Genomic DNA, 21008 nt, shown 5'->3' with positions numbered 1-21008 from the left:
TGGAAAGTTTTGCCACAGGGTATGGCCAATAGCCCCACCTTGTGCCAGAAGTTTGTTGCAGCAGCATTGCAGGAAACTCGGACAAAATACTCCGATGCTTATATTCTGCATTACATGGATGATATACTGCTAGCACATATTGATAAAGAGTATTTATTAGCAGTTTATGCCTTCATGGAACCTGCCTTAAAAGCAGTAGGGCTAATAATATCCAAAGAAAAGGTGCAAACCTTTCCTCCTTATTCCTATCTTGGCTTTCGTTTAGAAAGAGAAACATTTGGAGTTCAGCCCATTGCATTACGAAGGGATAATCTGAAAACACTTAATGATTTTCAAAAGTTGCTCGGGGACATTAATTGGATTAGACCCTACCTACATCTTGCTACATACGAATTGAAGCCTCTTTTTGATATCTTAAAGGGGGATAAGAATCCTACCTCCCCACGCAGCCTCACAGAAGCTGGAGAGCGAGCTCTTCAGAAAGTAGAAACTGCCTTATCACAGCAGCACTCCAGTTACTGTGACTATGAAAGGCCTTGGGGACTTTATATTCTTGCCTCAGAACATTCACCTACCGGTGTGTTGTTTCAAGATAATCCTTTAAGGTGGATTTATCTATCAGTCTCTCCCCTACGGGTATTAAGTCCTTACCATGTTCTTGTAGCCAAAGTAATAGCAAAAGGAAGACAGGAATCTGTGACTTATTTGGGAAGAGATCCCCACTTTATCTGTATCCCTTTTTCAACTGAACAGCAACTATGGCTCTCTCAATTTTCTGATGATTGGGCAATTGCGCTTGCACAGTATGCAGGGGAGATTAAACAACATTACCCTGCTAATAAATTGTTACAATTTGCACAGCTGCATCAGTTTATTTTTCCAAAAGTCGTGCAACAATGCCCTTTGGAAAAGGGGACAACTGTCTTTACTGATGGATCTTCCAATGGCATAGCCAGTTTGATAATCGAAAATGAATCTTATTATTGTCAAACCTCATATTCATCAGCTCAGGAAGTAGAGCTTTTTGCAGTACTCCAGGCTCTGCAACGTGTTCCTCAAAGTTTTAATTTATACTCTGACAGTCATTATGTTGTCAGAGCTCTCTCAGTCATTGAAACAGTACCCCTCATTGGAGCTGCTAAGGCCTCTATTCAAACCTTGTTTTTGAAAATTCAGAATCTCATTCGAGCCCGAACTCATCCTTGCTTTTTTGGGCACATACGTGCTCACACTGCCCTTCCTGGGCCTTTAGCGGCTGGGAATGCTCTGGCTGATGAAGTCACCCGTACGGTATGTTATTCTTCCTTAACCCTTACCTCTGCAGCACAGGCCTCTCATGCAATACACCATCAGAATAGCAATTCATTACGGCTGCAATTTGGAATTTCTCGGGAAGCCGCTCGTCAAATTGTAAAAGCTTGTCCTACTTGTCCACAGTTTTTTGTGCTCCCAACATATGGAGTCAATCCTCGGGGTTTACTCCCCAATGATTTGTGGCAAATGGATGTTACACATATTTCTGATTTTGGAAAACTGAAATATGTGCATGTTACTATTGATACTTTCTCTGGTTTTATCATGGCCACACTTCAATCTGGAGAGGCTAGCAAGCATTGTATTCAGCATTGCTTACGGAGTTTTTCTGCTATGGGCCTACCTAAATGCATCAAAACAGACAATGGCCCTGGATATGTTGGCCGCAATTTTCAAACCTTTTGTGCCCAGCTGCACATCGTACACAAGACTGGAATCCCATATAATCCACAGGGCCAAGGAATTGTTGAGCGGGCACATCAAACCCTTCAGCACCAACTGAAAAAATTAAAAAGGGGGAGTTTGTATGCTATTACGCCTAACAATCTTCTTAGTCATGCTTTGTTTGTTTTAAATTTTCTGAGCCTCGATAAAAATGGAAAATCAGCAGCTCAACGTTTTTGGCACTATGATAATAAAAAGGCACGGCCATTAGTCAGATGGAAAGACCCGCTGGAAGGCAGATGGCATGGGCCGGATCCAGTTCTAATATGGGGGAGAGGTCATGTTTGTGTTTTCCCGTAGAATGCTGAAGCGCCACGCTGGCTCCCGGAAAGGTTGGTACGCACGGCAGAGGAGTTCACTGGTGGAGCGAATGAGACAGCTCACAATCCAGGAGACGGTCCCGCTGCCGACAGCTCAGCAGATACAGGCACTGTTACAGATGGCATGTGAGAATGCTTCCAACCCTTCCCCTGCCTCTCCTACTAGTATATTAATTTCATTATTACTTCTTTTAAACCAGATAAGTTCCATGGAAGCCAGTATCTTCTGGGCGTATGTTCCTGATCCCCCTCTTTTACAGCCTGTTGGATGGGAAATGAGTTCTGTTCCTGTGTATGTGAATGACACAATACTTTTGGGGGGGTTTTCTGATAAGCATATTTTTCCACAGAATGCCAGTATTTCTTATTCGGGATCCTCTTCACAATTACCAATGTGCTTTTTCCGAAATCGTAATGTTTCAGGATGTCTTACTGTTACAGATGCAGAATACTTTGGTTATGATTATGACCATGACCACCGTAATTGGATAGTGGATATTCCTAGCATTACGAAATCTACAGGATATGCACGATGAGTCAATGGAACCGGACCTAAAGACATTCCATTTTGTGGCCTGGGGGTAAAAGGACGATATATAGCTGTGCCATGGAAACTTTGTAGAGATGAGACTGCTACTGTATATTCTATTACTAATGACACACATTCACTTTGGGACTGGTCGCCAGACTCCAACAGGAACCCCGGAAAGGAAGGCGGCAGACAACTTGCAGCTAGAATTTGGAATCTTGGTGGCACCACGGTGTATCAGACTGAGATATGGAAGCTGTTGGCTGCTTTCAGAACAGATGGGTCCCTTTTACGGACTGGAGGAAAGACCAAAGGAGTACTATCCTGGAGAGCGTATTGGTGGAATGAGACTTGGAGATATCCTCGGGCCTGCGTACCCTATCCCTTTATGATCCTTGTTGGCTCTGTGACTCTTTCTAAAAATGCTGGCCTATATCATGTTCATTGTTTTAATTGTACCCTGACTAATTGTATAAGAGGTATGGAAAATAATTCTGGGGCTCTGATAGTTAAACAACCACCCTTCGTCATGATGCCTGTAAATCTTACTGAGCCCTGGTATGAAGAGTCAGGGCTTGAGCTGTGGAATAAAGTGCGTACAGCCCTTGCTAGGCCACGAAGGGGGATAGGATTAATAATTCTAGGAGTAGTAACGCTTATAACTTTAATTGCTTCTGCTACTACTACTTCTGTATCCTTAGCTCAATCTGTACATACTGCTAATATTGTAGATGATTTAGCAAAGAACACTTCAAAAGCTTTAGGAATTCAGGAAGATATAGATAGAAAACTAGAAGATAGGCTAAATGCCCTCTATGATACCGTGAGATTTTGGGAGAAGAAATATTAGGCTTGAAACTGAGGGCAAAAATCAGGTGTCATGCTAACTATCGTTGGATTTGTGTAACTCCAAAAATTTATAATAATACTGAGACCCCTTGGAATAAGATAAAATTACATTTAGATGGTATTTGGCATAATGAAAACATTTCCTTAGATCTATTACAACTTCATCAGGAAATTCTTGATATAGAAAATGCTCCTCGGGCTAGTATGGATTTGGCAGAAAATGCTGAAGAGTTTGTTAAAAGTTTGTTTTCCAATTTTCCTTCAATAACCTCACTTTGGCATCTTTTTTCAGGGGTCGTGGCCATGCTTCTGGTATTAGCGCTTTTTGTGTGCATTACTCCTTGTATCATAAAGAAATTTGTCAAAGAGTTGTGGGACATCAAGGCTGTCCTACACAGTAATTATTTACGCCAAAAGAATCAGGCGTGCCATTTTATTTAATAAAAGAGGGGGAGCTGCGGGGAGCGGCTTGAAAAAGCTGACTCTGGGAGCTGCCTTGATTGATTATCAAGGGTCTGTTCGCAGACATAGCTCTCTGTCCCGCCACCCCTCTGAAATTTACTATCCAAGTTAACTCCTAACAGACCATTAGTGAGCCTTGAATGTACACAAGGTGCAGATAGATGGCTTTGCACGACTGCCCTTAAGATAAGTAGGATGCCTTTGGCGCCATGAGAGAGCTTTGGTTATTGTTATCTTAAAGATGATGTACATGGGGAAGAATTTTCTTTGTGATGCCTCTCTTCTTGGTTTAGTATATATGTAACCCTGAGAAATAAAGAATCATCGTTGACTGCAGCGATCCTCTCGACGCCATCTGTTCTGTCTCCTTTATTTCTTAGCCTAAAGGAACGCGTAGTGTTGCTCGCTGAAATCTTCCGGCTGGCCCGGCAGAGAGGTCCGCGGAGATCAATGCTTCCAAAGGAGACGATGCCTGACTCCTCTTGAAAATAGATAGGAGTCCCAGGATCCCTGTGGCACGTTGAAAGGGACACTGGGTCTCCCGCCACACGTGGAGACGCGTCCCAATTGCCATGCCAAGACTCGAGGATAATCCCGAGGTGTCCCTCGCACCTGGCAGGAGTCCTGCCGTCGCTGAACAAACACGTGTCTGGAAGGGCCCTCCCCGTCGTAACTCGAGAATATACCCCAGGTTCCGGCCACAACTCGAGAAAAACCATGAGATTTCCCCCTCGCCGTGAGATGAGGCCCAATTCCCCTGCACTGCGTGCAGAGCAATTTCGTGTTCCACATTAAACGTGAAAGGAGCCTTGATTTCCTTGATGGCACTCCAGAGAAAACCCAAGATCACTGTCTCAAGTCTAGAGGAATCCTGAGGTCACTGGAGCAACACGAAAGGGCTCCGTGGACCCCAAATCAACTCGAGATGAGAGCTTAGTCCCTGGCTTCGACTCAAGAGGACTGCCAACTTTCCACAAGCACCTCAAGAGGAGGCTTCTCTCAGCTACAGGTATGTGAGAGGGACCCGGAGTTAGTGGCCTCAAGTGGAATGGACACCGAGATGCTCTGACTCGAAGTACGGCCGGATATCCCTGCAGTGAATTGAATGCAGGCTCGTCTTGCATCTCCCAAGACGAAGGGGGTGTCTGAATCCCCTGTGGAGACCACAGAGAAAGACCTAATTCTCCGCCTCCACGCGACCGGAGGCCTCACATCCTTTGAAAACTCGAGAGGTCCGCGGAGATCAATGCTTCCAAAGGAGACGATGCCTGACTCCTCTTAAAAATGGATAGGAGTCCCAGGATCACTGTGGCACGTGGAAAGGGACCCTGGGTCTCCCGCCTCACGTGGAGACGCGTCCCAATTGCCATGCCAAGACTCGAGGAGAATCCCGAGGTGTCCCTCGCACCTAGGCAGGAGTCCTGACGTCGCTGAACAAACACGTGTCTGGAAGGGCCCTCCCCGTCGTAACTAGAGAATATACCCCAGGTTCCGGCCGCCACTCGAGAAAAACCATGAGACTTCCCCCTCGACGTGAGATGAGGCCCAATTCCCCTGCACTGCATGCAGAGCAATTCCGTGTTCCACATCAAACGTGAAAGGAGCCTTGATTTCCTTGATGGCACTCCAGAGAAAACCCAAGATCACTGTCTCAAGTCTAGAGGGATCCTGAGGTCACTGGAGCAACACGAAAGTGCTCCGAGAACCCCAAATCAACTCGAGATGAGAGCTTATTCCCTGGCTTCGACTCAAGAGGAATACCAACGCTCCACAAGCACCTCAAGAGGAGCCTTCTCTCAGCTACAGGTATGTGAGAGGGACCCTGAGTTTGTGGCCTCAAGTGGAATGGACACCGAGATGCTCTGACTCGAAGTAAGTCCGGATATCCCTGCAGTGAATTGAATGCAGGCTCGTCTTGCATCGCCCAATACGAAGGGATGTCTGAATCCCCTGTGGAGACCACAGAGAAAGACCTAGTCCTCTGCCTCAACGCGACCGGAGGCCTCACATCCTTTGAAAACTCGAGAGGTCTGCGGAGATCAATGCTTCCAAAGGAGACGATGCCTGACTCCTCTTCAAAATGGATAGGAGTCCCAGGATCCCTGTGGCACGTGGAAAGGGACCCTGGGTCTCCCTCCTCACGTGGAGATGCGTGCCAATTGCCATGCCAAGACTCGAGGAGAATCCCGAGGTGTCCCTCGCACCTAGGCAGGAGTCCTGCCGTCGCTGAACAAACACGTGTCTGGAAGGGCCCTCCACGTCGTAACTCGAGAATATACCCCAGGTCCGGCTGCAACTCGAGAAAAACCATGAGACTTCCCCCTCGCCGCGAGATGAGGCCCGATTCCCCTGCACTGCGTGCAGAGCAATTCCGTGTTCCACATCAAACGTGAAAGGAGCCATTAACTTCCTTGATGGCACTCCAGAGAAAACCCATGATCACTGTCCACGTCTAGACGGATCCTGAGGTCACTGGAGCAACACGAAAGGGCTCCGTGTACCCCAAATCAACTCGAGATGAGAGCTTAGTCCCTGGCTTCGACTCAAGAGGAATACCAACTTTCCACAAGCACCTCAAGAGGAGGCTTCTCTCAGCTACAGGTATGTGAGAGGGACCCTGAGATTGTGGCCTCAAGTGGAATAGACACCGAGATGCTCTGACTTGAAGTAAGGCCGGATATCCCTGCAGTGAATTGAATGCAGGCTCGGCTTGCATCTCCCAAGACGAAGGGATGTCTGAATCCCCTGTGGAGACCACAGAGAAAGACCTAGTTCTCCGCCTCATCGCGACCGGAGGCCTCACATCCTTTGAAAACTCGAGAGTTCGGCGGAGATCAATGCTTCCAAAGAAGACGATTCCTGACTCTTCTCGAAAATGGATAGGAGTCCCAGGATCCCTGTGGCACGTGGAAAGGGACCCTGGGTCTCACGCCTCACGTGGAGACACGTCCCAATTGCCATGCCAAGACTCGAGGAGAATCCCGAGGTGCCCCTTGCACCTAGGCAGGAGTCCTGACGTCGCTGAACAAACACGTGTCTGGAAGGGTCCTCGCAATCGTATATCGAGAATATACCCCAGGTTCCGGCAGCAAATCGAGAAAAAACATGAGATTTCCCCCTCGCCGCGAGTTGGGACCCGATTCCCTTGCACTGCATGCAGAGCAATTCCGGGTTCCACATCAAACTTGAAAGGAGCCTTGATTTCCTTGATGGCACTCCAGAGAAAACCCAAGATCACTCTCTCAAGTGAAGAGGGATCCTGACGTCACTGGAGCAACACGAAAGGGCTCCGTGGACCCCAAATCAACTCGAGATGAGAGCTTAGTCCCTGGCTTTGACTCAAGAGGAATACCAACTTTCCACAAGCACCGCAAGAGGAGGCTTCTCTCAGCTACAGGTATGTGAGAAGGACCCTGAGCTTGTGGCCTCAAGTGGAATGGACACGGAGATGCTCTGACTCGAAGGCCGGATACATTGCAGTGAATTGAATGCAGGCTCGTCTTGCATCTCCCAAGACGAAGGGATGACTGAATCCCCTGTCGAGAGCACAGAGAAAGACCTAGTTTTCTGAATCTTCTCGACCGGAGGCCTCACATCCTTTGAAAACTCGAGAGGTCCGCGGAGATCAATGCTTCCAAAGGGGACGATGCCTGACTCCTCTTGAAAATGGATAGGAGTCCCAGGATCCCTGTGGCACGTGGAAAGGGACCCTGGGTCTCCCGCCTCACGTGGAGACGCCTCCCAATTGCCATGCCAAGACTCGAGGATAATCCCGAGGTGTCCCTCGCTCCTAGGCAGGAGTCCTAAAGTCGCTGAACAAATACGTGTCTGGAAGGGACCTCCCCGTCGTAACTCGAGAATATACCCCAGGTTCGGGCCGCAACTCGAGAAAAACCATGAGACATCCCCCTCGCCGCGATATGAGGCTCGATTCCCCTGCACTGCGTGCAGAGCAATGCCGTGTTCCCCATTAAACGTAAAAGGAGCCTTGATTTCCTTGATGGCATTCCAAAGAAAACCCAAGATCACTCTCTCAAGTCTAAAGGGATCCTGAGGTCAGTGGGGCAACAAGAAAGGGCTACGTGGACCCCAAATCAAATCGAGATGAGAGCTTAGTCCCTGGCTTCGACTCAAGAGGAATACCAACTTTCCAAAACCACCTCAAGAGGGGCTTCTCTCAGCTACAGTTATGTGAGAGGGACCCTGAGTTTGTGGCCTCAAGTGGAATGGACACCGAGATGCTTTGGCTCGAAGTAAGGCCGGATATCCCTGCAGTGAATTGAATGCAGGCTCGTCTTGCATCTCCCAATCCGAAGGGATGTCTGAATCCCCTGTGGAGGCCACAGAGAAAGACCTAGTTCTCCGCCTCATCGCTGACGGAGGCCTCACATCCTTTGAAAACTCGAGAGGTCCGCGGAGATCAATGCTTCCAAAGGAGACGATGCCTGACTCCTCTTGAAAATGGATAGGATTCCCAGGATCCCTTTGGCACGTGGAAAGGGACACTGGGTCTCCCGCCTCACGTGGAGACGCGTCCCAATTGCCATGCCAAGACTCGAGGAGAATCCCGAGGTATCCCTCGCACGTAGGCAGGATTCCTGACGTCGCTGAACAAACACGTGTCAGGAAGGGCCCTCCCTGTCGTAACTCGAGAATATACCCCAGGTTCCGCCCGCAACTTGAGAAAAACCATGAGACATCCCCCTTGCCGCGAGATGAGGCCCGATTTCCCTGCACTGCGTACAGAGCAATTCCGTGTTCCACATCAAACGTGAAAGGAGCCTTGATTTCCTTGATGGCACTCCAGAGAAAACCCAAGATCACTGTCTCAAGTCTAGAGGGATCCTGAGGTCACTGGAGCAACACGAAAGGGCTCCGTGGACCCCAAATCTACTCGAGATGAGGGCTTAGACCCTGGCTTCGACTCAAGAGGAATACCAACTTTCCACAAGCACCTCAAGAGGAGGCTTCTCTGAGCTACAGGTATGTGAGAGGGACCCTGAGTTTGTGGCCTCAAGTGGAATGGACACCGAGATGCTCTGACTCGAAGTAAGGCCGGATATCCCTGCAGTGAATAGAATGCAGGCTCGTCTTGCATCTCCCAAGACGAAGGGATGTCTGAATCTGCTGTGGAGACGACAGAGAAAGACCTAGTCCTCCGCCTCATCGCGACCGGAGGCCTCACATCCTTTGAAAACTCGAGAGGTCCACGGAGATCAATGCTTCGAAAGGAGACGATGCCTGACTCCACTTGAAAATGGATAGGAGTCCCAGGATCCCTGTGGCACGTGGAAAGGGACCCTGGGTCTCCCGCCTCACGTGGAGACGCGTCCCAATTGCCATGCCAAGACTCGAGGAGAATACCGAGGTGTCCCTCGCACCTAGGCAGGAGTCCTGACGTCGCTGAACAAACACGTGTCTGGAAGGGCCCTCCCCGTCGTAACTCGAGAATATACCCCAGGTTCCGGCCGCAACTCGAGAAAAACCATGAGACTTCCCCCTCGCCGCGACATGAGGCCCGATTCCCCTGGACTGCGTGCAGAGCAATTCCGTGTTCCACATCAAACGTGAAAGGAGCCTTGATTTCCTTGATGGCACTCCAGAGAAAACCCAAGATCACTGTCTCAAGTCTAGAGGGATCCTGAGGTCACTGTACCAACACGAAAGGGCTCCGTGGACCCCAAATCAACTCGAGATGAGAGCTTAGCCCCTGGCTTCGACTCAAGAGGAATGCCAACTTTCCACAAGCACCTCAAGAGGAGGCTTCTCTCAGCTACAGGTATGTGAGAGGGACGCTGATTTTGTGGCCTCAAGTGGAATGGACACAGAGATGCTCTGACTCGAAGTAAGGCCGGATATCCCTGCAGTGAATTGAATGCAGGCTCGTCTTGCATCTCCCAAGACAAAGGGATGTCTGAATCCCCTGTGGAGACCACAGAGAAAGACCTAGTTCTCCGCCTCATCGCGGCCGGAGGCCTCACATCCTTTAAAAACTCGAGAGGTCCGCAGAGATCAATGCTTCCAAAGGAGACGATGCCTGACTCCTCTTGAAAATGGATAGGAGTTCCAGGACTCCTGTGGAACTTGGAAAGGGACCCTGGGTCTCCCGCCTCACGTGGAGACGCGTCCCAATTGCCATGCCAAGACTCGAGGAGAATCCCGAGGTGTCCCTTGCACCTAGGCAGGAGTCCTGACGTCGCTGAACAAACACGTGTCAGGAAGGGCCCTCCACTTCTAACTCCAGAATATACCCCAAGTTCCGGCCGCAACTCGAGAAAAACCATGAGACTTCCCCCTCGCTGCGAGATGAGGCCCGATTCCCCTGCACTGTGTTCAGAGCAATTCTGTGTACCACATCAAACGTGAAAGGAGCCTTGATTTCCTTGATGGCACTCCAGAGAAAACCTAAGATCACTGTTTCAAGTCTAGAGGGATCCTGAGGTCACTGTAGCAACACGAATGTGCTCCGTGGACCCGAAATCCACTCGAGATGAGAGCTTAGTCCCTGGCTTCGACTAAAGAGGAATACCAACTTTCCACAAGAACCTCAAGAGGAGGCTTCTCTCAGCTACAGGTATCTGAGAGGGACCCTGAATTTGTGGCCTCAAGTGGAATGGACACCGAGATGCTCTGACTCGGAGTAAGGCCGGATATCCCAACAGTGAATTGAATGCAGGCTCGTCTTGCATCTCCCAAGACGAAGGGATGTCTGAGTCCCCTGTGGAGACCACAGAGAAAGACCTAGTTCTCTGCTTCATCGCGAGCAGAGGCCTCACATCCTTTGAAAACTCGAGAGGTTCGCGGAGATCAATGCTTCCAAAGGAGACGATGCCTGACTCCTCTTGCAAATGGATAGGAGTCCCAGGATCCCTGTGGCACGTGGAAAGGGACCCTGGGTCTCCCGCCACACGTGGAGACGCGTCCCAATTGCCATGCCAAGACTCGAGGAGAATACCGAGGTGTTGCTCGCACCTAGGCCCGAGTCCTGACGTCGCTGAACAAACACGTGTCTGGAAGGGCCCTCCCCGTCGTAACTCGAGAATATACCCCAGGTTTCGGCCGCAACTCGAGAAAAACCATGAGACTTCCCCCTCGCTGCGATGTGAGGCCGGATTCCCTTGCAATGCGTGCAGACCAATTCCGTCTTACACATCAAACGTGAAAGGAGCCTTGATTTCCTTCATGGCACTGCAGAGAAAACCGAAGATCACTGTCTCAAGTCTAGAGGGATCTTGAGGTTACTGGAGCAAGACGAAAGGGCTCCATGAACCCCAAATCAACTCGAGATGAGAGCTTCGTCACTGGCTTTGACTCAAGAGGAATACCAACTTTCCGCAAGCACCTCAAGAGGAGGCTTCTCTCAGCTACAGGTATGTGAGAGGGACCCTGAGTTTGTGGTCTCAAGTGGAATGGACACAGAGATTCTCTGACTCGAAGTAAGGCCGGATATCCCTGCAGTGAATTGAATGCAGGCTTGTCTTGCATCTCCCAAGACGAAGGGATGTCTGAATCCCCTGTGGAGACCACAGAGAAAGACCTAGTTCTCCGCCTCATCGCGACCAGAGGCCTCACATCCTTTCAAAACTGGAGAGGTCCGGCGAGATCAATGCTTCCAAAGGAGACGATGCCTGACTCCTCTTGAAAATGGATAGGAGTCCCAGGATCGCTGTCGCACGTGGAAAGGGACCCTGGGCCTCCCGGCTCACGTGGAGACGCGTCCCAATTGCCATGCCAAGACTCGAGGAGAATCCCGAGGTGTCCCTCGCACCTAGGCAGGAGTCCTGACGTCGGTGAACAAACACGTGTCTGGAAGGGCCCTCCCCGTCGTAACTCGATAATATACCCCAGGTTTCGGCCGCAACTCGAGAAAAACCATGAGACTTCCCCCTCGCCGCGAGATGAGGCTCGATTCCCCTGCACTGCGTGCAGAGCAATTCCGTGTTCCCCAGCAAACATGTAAGGAGCCTTGATTTCCTTGATGGCACTCCAGAGAAAACCCAAGATCACTCTCTCAAGTCTAGAGAGATCTTGAGGTTACTGGAGCAAGACGAAAGGGCTCCATGGACCCCAAATCAACTCGAGATGAGAGCTTCGTCACTGGCTTCGACTCAAGAGGAATACCAACTTTCCGCAAGCACCTCAAGAGGAGGCTTCTCTCAGCTACAGGTATGTGAGAGGGACCCTGAGTTTGTGGCCTCAAGTGGAATGGACACCGAGATGCTCTGGCTCGAAGTAAGGCCGCATATCCCTGCAGTGAATTAAATGCAGGCTCGTCTTGCATCTCCCAAGACGAAGGGATGTCTGAATCCCCTGTGGAGACCAAAGAGAAAGACCTAGTCCTCCGCCTCATCGCGATCGGAGGCCTCACATCCTTTGAAAACTCGAGAGGTCCACGGAGATCAATGCTTCCAAAGGAGACGATGCCTGACTCCTCTTTAAAATGGATAGGAGTCCCAGGATCCCTGTGGCACGTGGAAAGGGACCCTGGGTCTCCCGCCTCACGTGGAGACGCGTCCCAATTGCCATGCCAAGACTCGCGGAGAATCCCGAAGTGTCCCTCGCACCTAGGCAGGAGTCCTGACGTCTCTGAACAAACACGTGTCTGGAAGGGCCCTCCCCGTCGTAACTCGAGAATATACCCCAGGTTCCGGCCGCAACTCGAGAAAAACCATGAGACTTCCCCCTCGCCGCGAGATGAGGCCCGATTCCCCTTCACTGCGTGCAGAGCAATTCCGTGTTCCACATCAAACGGGAAAGGAGCCTTGATTTCCTTGATGGCACTCCAGAGAAAACCCAAGATCACTGTCTCAAATCTAGAGGGATCCTGAGGTCACTGTTGCAACACGAAAGGGCTCCGTGGACCCCAAATCAACTCGAGATGAGAGCTTAGTCCCTGGCTTCGACTCAAGAGGAATACCAACTTTTCACAAGCACCTCAAGAGGAGGCTTCTCTCAGCTACAGGTATGTGAGAGGGACCCTGAGTTTGTGGCCACAAGTGGAATGGACACCGAGATGCTCTGACTAGAAGTAAGGCCGGATATCCCTGCAGTGAATTGAATGCAGGCTCTTCTTGCATCTCCCAATATGAAGGGATGTCTGAATCCCCTGTGGAGACCACAGAGAAAGACCTCATTTTCCGCCTCTTCGCGACCGGAGGCCTCACATCCTTGGAAAACTCGAGAGGTCCGGGGAGATCAATGCTTCCAAAGGAGACGATGCCTGACTCCTCTTGAAAATGATTAGAATTCCCAGGATCCCTGTCCACATGTACGGGGACCCTGGGTCTCCCGCTTCACTTGGAGACGCGAGCCAATTGCCATGCCAAGGCTCGAGGAGAATCCCGAGGTGTCCCTCGCACCTAGGCAGGAGTCCTGACGTCGCTGAACAAACACGTGTCTGGAAGGGCCCTCCCCATCGTAACTCGAGAATATACCCCAGGGTCCGGCCGCAACTCGAGAAAAACCATGAGACTTCCCCCTCGCCACGAGATGAGGCCCGATTCCCCTGCATTGCGTGCAGAGCAATTCCGTGTTCCACATCAAACATGAAAGGAGCCTTGATTTCCTTGATGGCACTCCAGAGAAAACCCAAGATCACTGTCTCAAGTCTAGAGGGATCCTGAGGTCACTGGAGCAACACGAAAGGGCTCCGTGGACCCCAAATCAACTCGAGATGAGAGCTTAGTCCCTGGCTTCAAGTCAACTGGAATACCAACTTTCCACAAGCACCTCAAGAGGAGGCTTCTCTCAGCTACAGGTATGTGAGAGGGACCCTGAGTTTGTGGCCTCAAGTGGAATGGACACCGAGATGCTCTGACTCGAAGTAAGGCCGGATATCCCTGCAGTGAATTGAATGCAGGCTCGTCTTGCATCTCCCAAGACGAAGGGATGTCTGAATCCCCTGTGGAGACCAAAGAGAAAGACCTAGTCCTCCGCCTCATCGCGATCGGAGGCCTCACATCCTTTGAAAACTCGAGAGGTCCGCGGAGATCAATGCTTCCAAAGGAGACGATGCCTGACTCCTCTTGAAAATGGATAGGAGTCCCAGGATCCCTGTGGCACGTGGAAAGGGACCCTGGGTCTCCCGCCTCACGTGGAGACACGTCCCAATTGCCATGCCAAGACTCGCGGAGAATCCCGAAGTGTCCCTCGCACCTAGGCAGGAGTCCTGACGTCTCTGAACAAACACGTGTCTGGAAGGGCCCTCCCCGTCGTAACTCGAGAATATACCCCAGGTTCCGGCCGCAACTCGAGAAAAACCATGAGAATTCCCCCTCCCCGCGACATGAGGCCCGATTCCCCTGCACTGCGTGCAGAGCAATTCCATGTTCCACATAAAACGTGAAAGGAGCCTTGATTTCCTTGATGGCACTCCAGAGAACACGCAAGATCACTGTCTCAAGTCTAGAGGGATCCTGAGGCCACTGTAGCAGCATGAAAGGGCTCCGTGGACCCCAAATCAACTCGAGATGAGAGCTTAGTCCCTGGCTTCGACTCAAGAGGAATACCAACTTTCCACAAGCACCTCAAGAGGAGGCTTCTCTCAGCTACAGGTATGTGAGAGGGACCCTGGGTTTGTGGCCTCAAGTGGAATGGACACCGAGATGCTCTGACTCGAAGTAAGGTCGGCTATCCCTGCAGTGAATTGAATTCAGGCTCGTCTTGCATCTCCCAAGACGAAGGGATGTCTGAATCCCCTGTGGAGACCACAGAGAAAGACCTAATTCTCCACCTCATCGCGACCGGAGGCCTCACATCCTTTGAAAACTCGAGAGGTCCACGGAGATTAATGCTTCCAAAGGAGACGATGCCTGACTCCGCTTGAAAATGGATAGGAGTCCCAGGATCCCTGTGGCACGTGGAAAGGGACCCTGGGTCTCCCGCCTCACGTGGACACGCGTCCAAATTGCCATGCCAAGACTCGAGGAGAATCCCGAGGTGTCACTCGCACCTAGGCAGGAGTCCTGACGTCGCTGAACAAACACGTGTCTGGAAGGTTCCTCCCCGTCGTACCTCGAGAATATACCCCAGGTTCCGGCCGCAACTCGAGAAAAACCATGAGACTTCCCCCTCGCAGCGACATGAGGCCCGATTCCCCGGCACTGCGTGCAGAGCAATTCCGTGTTCCACATCAAACGTGAAAGGAGCCTTGATTTCCTTGATGGCACTCCAGAGAAAACCCAAGATCACTGTCTCAAGGCTAGAGAGATCCTGAGGTCACTGGAGCAACAGGAAAGGGCTCCGTGGACCCCAAATCAACTCGAGATGAGAGCTTAGTCCCTGGATTCGACTCAAGAGGAATACCAACTTTCCACAAGCACCTCAAGAGGAGGCTTCTCTCAGCTACATTTATGTGAGAGGGACCCTGAGTTTGTGGCCTCAAGTGGAATGGACACCGAGATGCTCTGAATCGAAGTAAGGCCGGATATCCCTGCAGTGAATTAAATGCAGGCTCGTCTTGCATCTCCCAAGACGAAGGGATGTCTGAATCGCCTGTGGAGACCACAGAGAAAGACCTAGTTCTCCGCCTCATCGCGACTGGAGGCCTCACATCCTTTGAAAACTCGAGAGGTCCGGGAAGATCAATGCTTCCAAAGAAGACGTTGCCTGACTCCTCTTTAAAATGGTTAGAATTCCCAGGATCCCTATCCACATGGACGGGGACCCTGGGTCTCCCGCTTCACGTGGAAACGGGTGTCAATTGCCATGCCAAGACTCGAGGAGAATCCCGAGGTGTCCCTCGCACCTAGGCAGGAGTCCTGACGTCGCTGAACAAACACGTGTCTGGAAGGGCCCTCCCCGTCGTAACTCGAGAATATACCCCAGGTTCCGGCCGGAACTCAAGAAAAACCATGAGACTTCCCCCTCGCCGCGAGATGAGGCCCGATTCCCCTGCACTGCGTGCAGAGCAATTCCGTGTTCCACATCAAATGGGAAAGAAGCCTTGATTTCCTTGATGGCACTCCAGAGAAAACCCAAGATCACTGTCTCAAGTCTAGAGGGATCCTGAGGTCACTGGAGCAACACGAAAGGGCTCCGTGGACCCCAAATCAACTCGAGATGAGAGCTTAGTCCCTGGCTTCGACTCAAGAGGAATACCAACTTTCCACAAGCACCTCAAGAGGAGGCTTCTGTCAGCTACAGGTATGTGGGAGGGACCCTGAGTTTGTGGCCTCAAGTGGAATGGACACCGAGATGCTCTGACTCGAAGTAAGGCCGGATATCCCTGCAGTGAATTGAATGCAGGCTCGTCTTGCATCTCCCAAGACGAAGGGATGTCTGAATCCCCTGTGGAGACCACAGAGAAAGACCTAGTTCTCCGCCTCATCGCGACCGGAGGCCTCACATCCTTTGAAAACTCGAGAAGTCCGGGGAGATCAAAGCTTCCAAAGGAGAAGATGACTGACTCCTCTTGAAAATGGTTAGAATTCCCAGGATCCCTGTCCACACGTACGGGGACCCTGGGTCTCCCGCTTCACGTGGAGACGCGAGCCAATTACCATGCCAAGGCTCGAGGAGAATCCCGAGGTGTCCCTCGCACCTAGGCAGGAGTCCTGACGTCGCTGAACAAACACGTGTCTGGAAGGGCCCTACCCGTCCTAACTTGAGAATATACCCCAGGTTCCGGCCGCAACTCGAGAAAAACCATGAGACTTCCCCCTCGCCGCGAGATGAGGCCCGATTCCCTTGCACTGCGTGCAGAGCAATTCCGTGTTCCACATCAAACGGGAAAGGAGCCTTGATTTCCTTGATGGCACTCCAGAGAAAACCCAAGATCACTGTATCAAGTCTAGAGGGATCCTGAGGTCACTGGAGCAACACGAAAGGGCTCCGTGGACCCCAAATCAACTCGAGATGAGAGCTAAGTCCCTGGCTTCGACTCAAGAGGAATACACACTTTTCACAAGCACCTCAAGAGGAGGCTTCTCTCAGCTACAGGTATGTGAGAGGGACCCTGAGTTTGTGGCCTCAAGTAGAATGGACACCGAGATGCTCTGACTCGAAGTAAGGCCGGATATCCCTGCAGTGAATTGAATGCAGGCTCGTTTGCATCTGCCAAGACGAAGGGATGTCTGAATCCCCTGTGGAGACCACAGAGAAAGACCTAGTTCTCCGCCTCATCGCGACCGGAGGCCTCACATCCTTTGAAAACTCGAGAAGTCCGGGGAAATCAATGCTTCCAAAGGAGACGATGCCTGACTCCTCTTGAAAATAGATAGGAGTCCCAGGATCCCTGTGGCACGTGGAAAGGGACACTGGGTCTCCCGCCTCACGTGGAGACGCGTCCCAATTGCCATTCCAAGACTAGAGGAGAATCCCGAGGTGTCCCTCGCACCTAGGCAGGAGTCCTGACGTCGCTGACGAAACACGTGTCTGGAAGGGCCCTCCCCGTCGTTACTCGAGAATATACCCCAGGTTCGGGCCGCAACTCGAGAAAAACCATGAGATTTCCCCCTCGCCGCGAGTTGAGTCCCGATTCCCCTGCACTGCATGCAGAGCATTTCCGTGTTCCACATCAAACGTCAGAGGAGGCTTGATTTCCTTGATGGCACTCCAGAGAAAACCCAAGATCACTGTCTCAAGTCTAGAGGGATCCTGAGGTCACTGGAGCAACACGAAAGGGCTCCGTGAACCCCAAATCAACTCGAGATGAGAGCTTAGTCCCTGACTTCGACTCAAGAGGAATACCAACTTTCCATAAGCACCTCAAGGGGAGGCTTCTCTCAGCTACAGGTATGTGAGAGGAACCCTGAGTTTGTGGCCTCAAGTGCAATGGACACCGAGATGCTCTGACTCCAAGTAAGGCCGGATATCCCTGCAGTGAATTGAATGCAGGCTCGTCTTACATCTCCCAAGACGAAGGGATGTCTGAATCCCCTGTGCAGAACACAGAGAAAGACCTAGTTCTCCGACTCAACGCGACCGGGGCCTCACATCCTTTGAAAACTCAAGAGGTCCGCGGAGATCAATGCTTCCAAAGGAGACGATGCCTGACTCCTCTTGAAAATGGATAGGAGTCCCAGGATCCCTGTGGCACGTGGAAAGGGACCCTGGGTCTCCCGCCTCACGTGGAGACGCGTCCCAATTGCCATGCCAAGACTCGAGGAGAATACCAAGGTGTCCCTCGCACCTAGGCTGGAGTCGTGACGTCGCTGAACAAACACGTGTCTTGAAGGACCCTCCCCGCCGTTACTCGAGAATATACCCGAGGTTCCGCCCGCAACTCGAGAAAAACCATGAGACTTCCCCCTCGCCGCGACATGAGGCCCGATTCCCCTGGACTGCGAGCAGAGCAATTCCGTGTTCCACATCAAACGTGAAAGGAGCCTTGATTTCCTTGATGGCACTCCAGAGAAAACCCAAAGACACTGTCTCAGGTCTAGAGGGATCCTGAGGTCACTGGAGCAACACGAAAGGGCTCCGTGGACCCCAAATCAACTAGAGATGAGAGCTTAGTCCCTGGCTTCAACTCAAGAGGAATACCAACTTTCCACAAGCACCTCAAGAGGAGGCTTCTCTCAGCTACAGGTATGTGAGAGGGACCCTGAGTTTGTGGCCTCAAGTTGAATGGACACCGAGATGCTCTGACTCGAAGTAAGGCCGGATATCCCTGCAGTAAATTGAATGCAGGCTCGTCTTGCATCTCCCAAGACGAAGGGATGTCTGAATCCGCTTTGGAGACCACAGAGAAAGACCTAGTCCTCCGCCTCATCGCGACCGGAGGCCTCACATTCTTTGAAAATTCGAGAGGTATGCGGAGATCAATGCTTCCAAAGGAGACGATGCCTGACTCCTCTTGAAAATGGATAGGAGTCCCAGGATCCCTTTTGCACGTGGAAAGGGACACTGGGTCTCCCGCCTCACGTGGAGACCCGTCCAAATTGCCATGCCATGACTCGAGGAGAATCCCGAGGTGTCCCTCGCACCTAGGCAGGAGTCCTGACGTCGCTGAACAAACACGAGTCTGGAAGGGCCCTCCCCGTCGTAACTCGAGAATATACCCCAGGTTCCGGCCGCAACTCGAGAAAACCATGAGATTTCCCCCTCGCAGCGAGATGAGGCCCGATTCCCCTGCACTGCGTGCAGAGCAATTCCGTGTTCCACATCAAACGTGAAAGGAGCTTTGATTTCCTTGATGGCACTCCAGAGAAAACCCAAGATCACTGTCTCAAGTTTAGAGGGATCCTGAGGTCACTGGAGCAACACGAAAGGGCTCCGTGGACCCCAAATCAACTCGAGATGAGAACTTAGTCCCTGGCTTCGACTCAAGAGGAATACCAACTTTCCACAAGCCCCTCAAGAGGAGGTTTCTCTCAGCTACAGGTATGTGAGAGGAACCCTGAGTTTGTGGCCTCAAGTGCAATGGACACCGAGATGCTCTGACTCGAAGTAAGGCCGGATATCCCTGCAGTGAATTGAATGCAGGCTCGTCTTCCATCTCCCAAGATGAAAGGATGTCTGAATCCCCTGTGGAGACCACAGAGAAAGACCTAATTTTCCACCTCAAGGCGATCGGAGGCCTCACATCCTTTGAAAATTCGAGACGTCTGCAGAGATCAATGCTTCCAAAGGAGACGACGCCTGACTCCTCTTGAAAATGGATAGGAGTCCCAGGATCCCTGTGGCACGTGGAAAGGGACCCTGGGTCTCCCGCCTCACGTGGAGACGCGTCCCCATTGTCATGCCAAGACTCGAGGAGAATCCCAAGGTGTCCCTCGCACCTAGGCAGGAGTCCTGACGTCCCTGAACAAACACGTGTCTGGAAGGGCCGTCCCAGTCGTAACTCGAGAATATACCCCAGGTTCCGGCCGCAACTCGAGAAAAACCATGAGACTTCCCCCTCGCCGCTGGATGAAGCCCGATTCCCCTGCACTGGGTGCAGAACAATTCCGTGTTCCACATGAAACGTGAAAGGAGCCTTGATTTCCTTGATGGCACTCCAGAGAAAACCCAAGATCACTGTTTCAAGCCTAGAGGAATCCTGAGGTCACTGGAAGAACACGAAAGGGCTCCGTGGACCCCAAATCAACTCGAGATGAGAGCTTAGTCCCTGGCTTCGACTCAAGAGGAATACCAACTTTCCACAAGCACCTCAAGAGGAGGCTTCTCGCAGCGACAGGTATGTGAGAGGGACCCTGAGTTTGTGGCCTCAAGTTGAATGGACACCGAGATGCTCTGACTCGAAGTAAGGCTGGATATCCCTGCAGTAAATTGAATGCAGGCTCGTCTTGCATCTCCCAAGACGAAGGGATGTCTGAATCTGCTGTGGAGACCACAGAGAAAGACCTAGTCCTCCGCCTTATCGAGACCGGAGGCCTCACATCCTTTGAAAACTCGAGAGGTCCGCGGAGATCAATGCTTCCAAAGAAGACGATGCCTGACTCCTCTTGAAAATGGATAGGAGTCCCAGGATCCCTGTGGCACGTGGAAAGGGACCCTGGGTTTCCCGCCTCACGTGGAGACGCGTCCCAATTGCCATGCCAAGACTCGAGGAGAATCCCGAGGTGTCCCTCGCACCTACGCAGGAGTCCTGACGTCGATGAACAAACAAGTGTCTGGAAGGGCCCTCCCCATCGTAACTCGAGAATATACCCCAGGTTCCGGCCGCAACTCGAGAAAAACCATGAGACTTCCCCCTCGCCGCGAGATGAGACCCGATTCCCCTGCACTGCGTGCAGAGCAATTCCGTGTTCCACATCAAACGTGAAAGGAGCCTTGATTTCCTTGATGGCACTCCAGAGAAAACCCAAGATCACTGTCTCAAGTCTAGAGGGATCCTGAGGTCACTGGAGCAACACGAAAGGGCTCCGTGGACCCCAAATCAACTAGAGATGAGAACTTAGTCCCTGGCTTCGACTCAAGAGGAATACCAACTTTCCAAAAGCACCTCAAGAGGAGGCTTCTCTCAGCTACAGGTATGTGAGAGGGACCCTGAGTTTGTGGCCTCAAGTAGAATGGACACCGAGATGCTGTGACTCGAAGTAAGGCCGGATATCCCTGCAGTGAATTGAATGCAGGCTCGTCTTGCATCTCCCAAGACGAAGGGATGTCTGAATCCCCTGTGCAGAACACAGAGAAAGACCTAGTTC

The sequence above is a fragment of the Dama dama genome, chromosome 29 (genome assembly GCF_033118175.1).
Source record: "Dama dama isolate Ldn47 chromosome 29, ASM3311817v1, whole genome shotgun sequence".
Classification (NCBI taxonomy): Eukaryota; Metazoa; Chordata; class Mammalia; order Artiodactyla; family Cervidae; genus Dama; species Dama dama.
The sequence above is the reverse complement of the archived record's forward strand: the minus strand, read 5'-3'. Positions refer to the sequence as shown.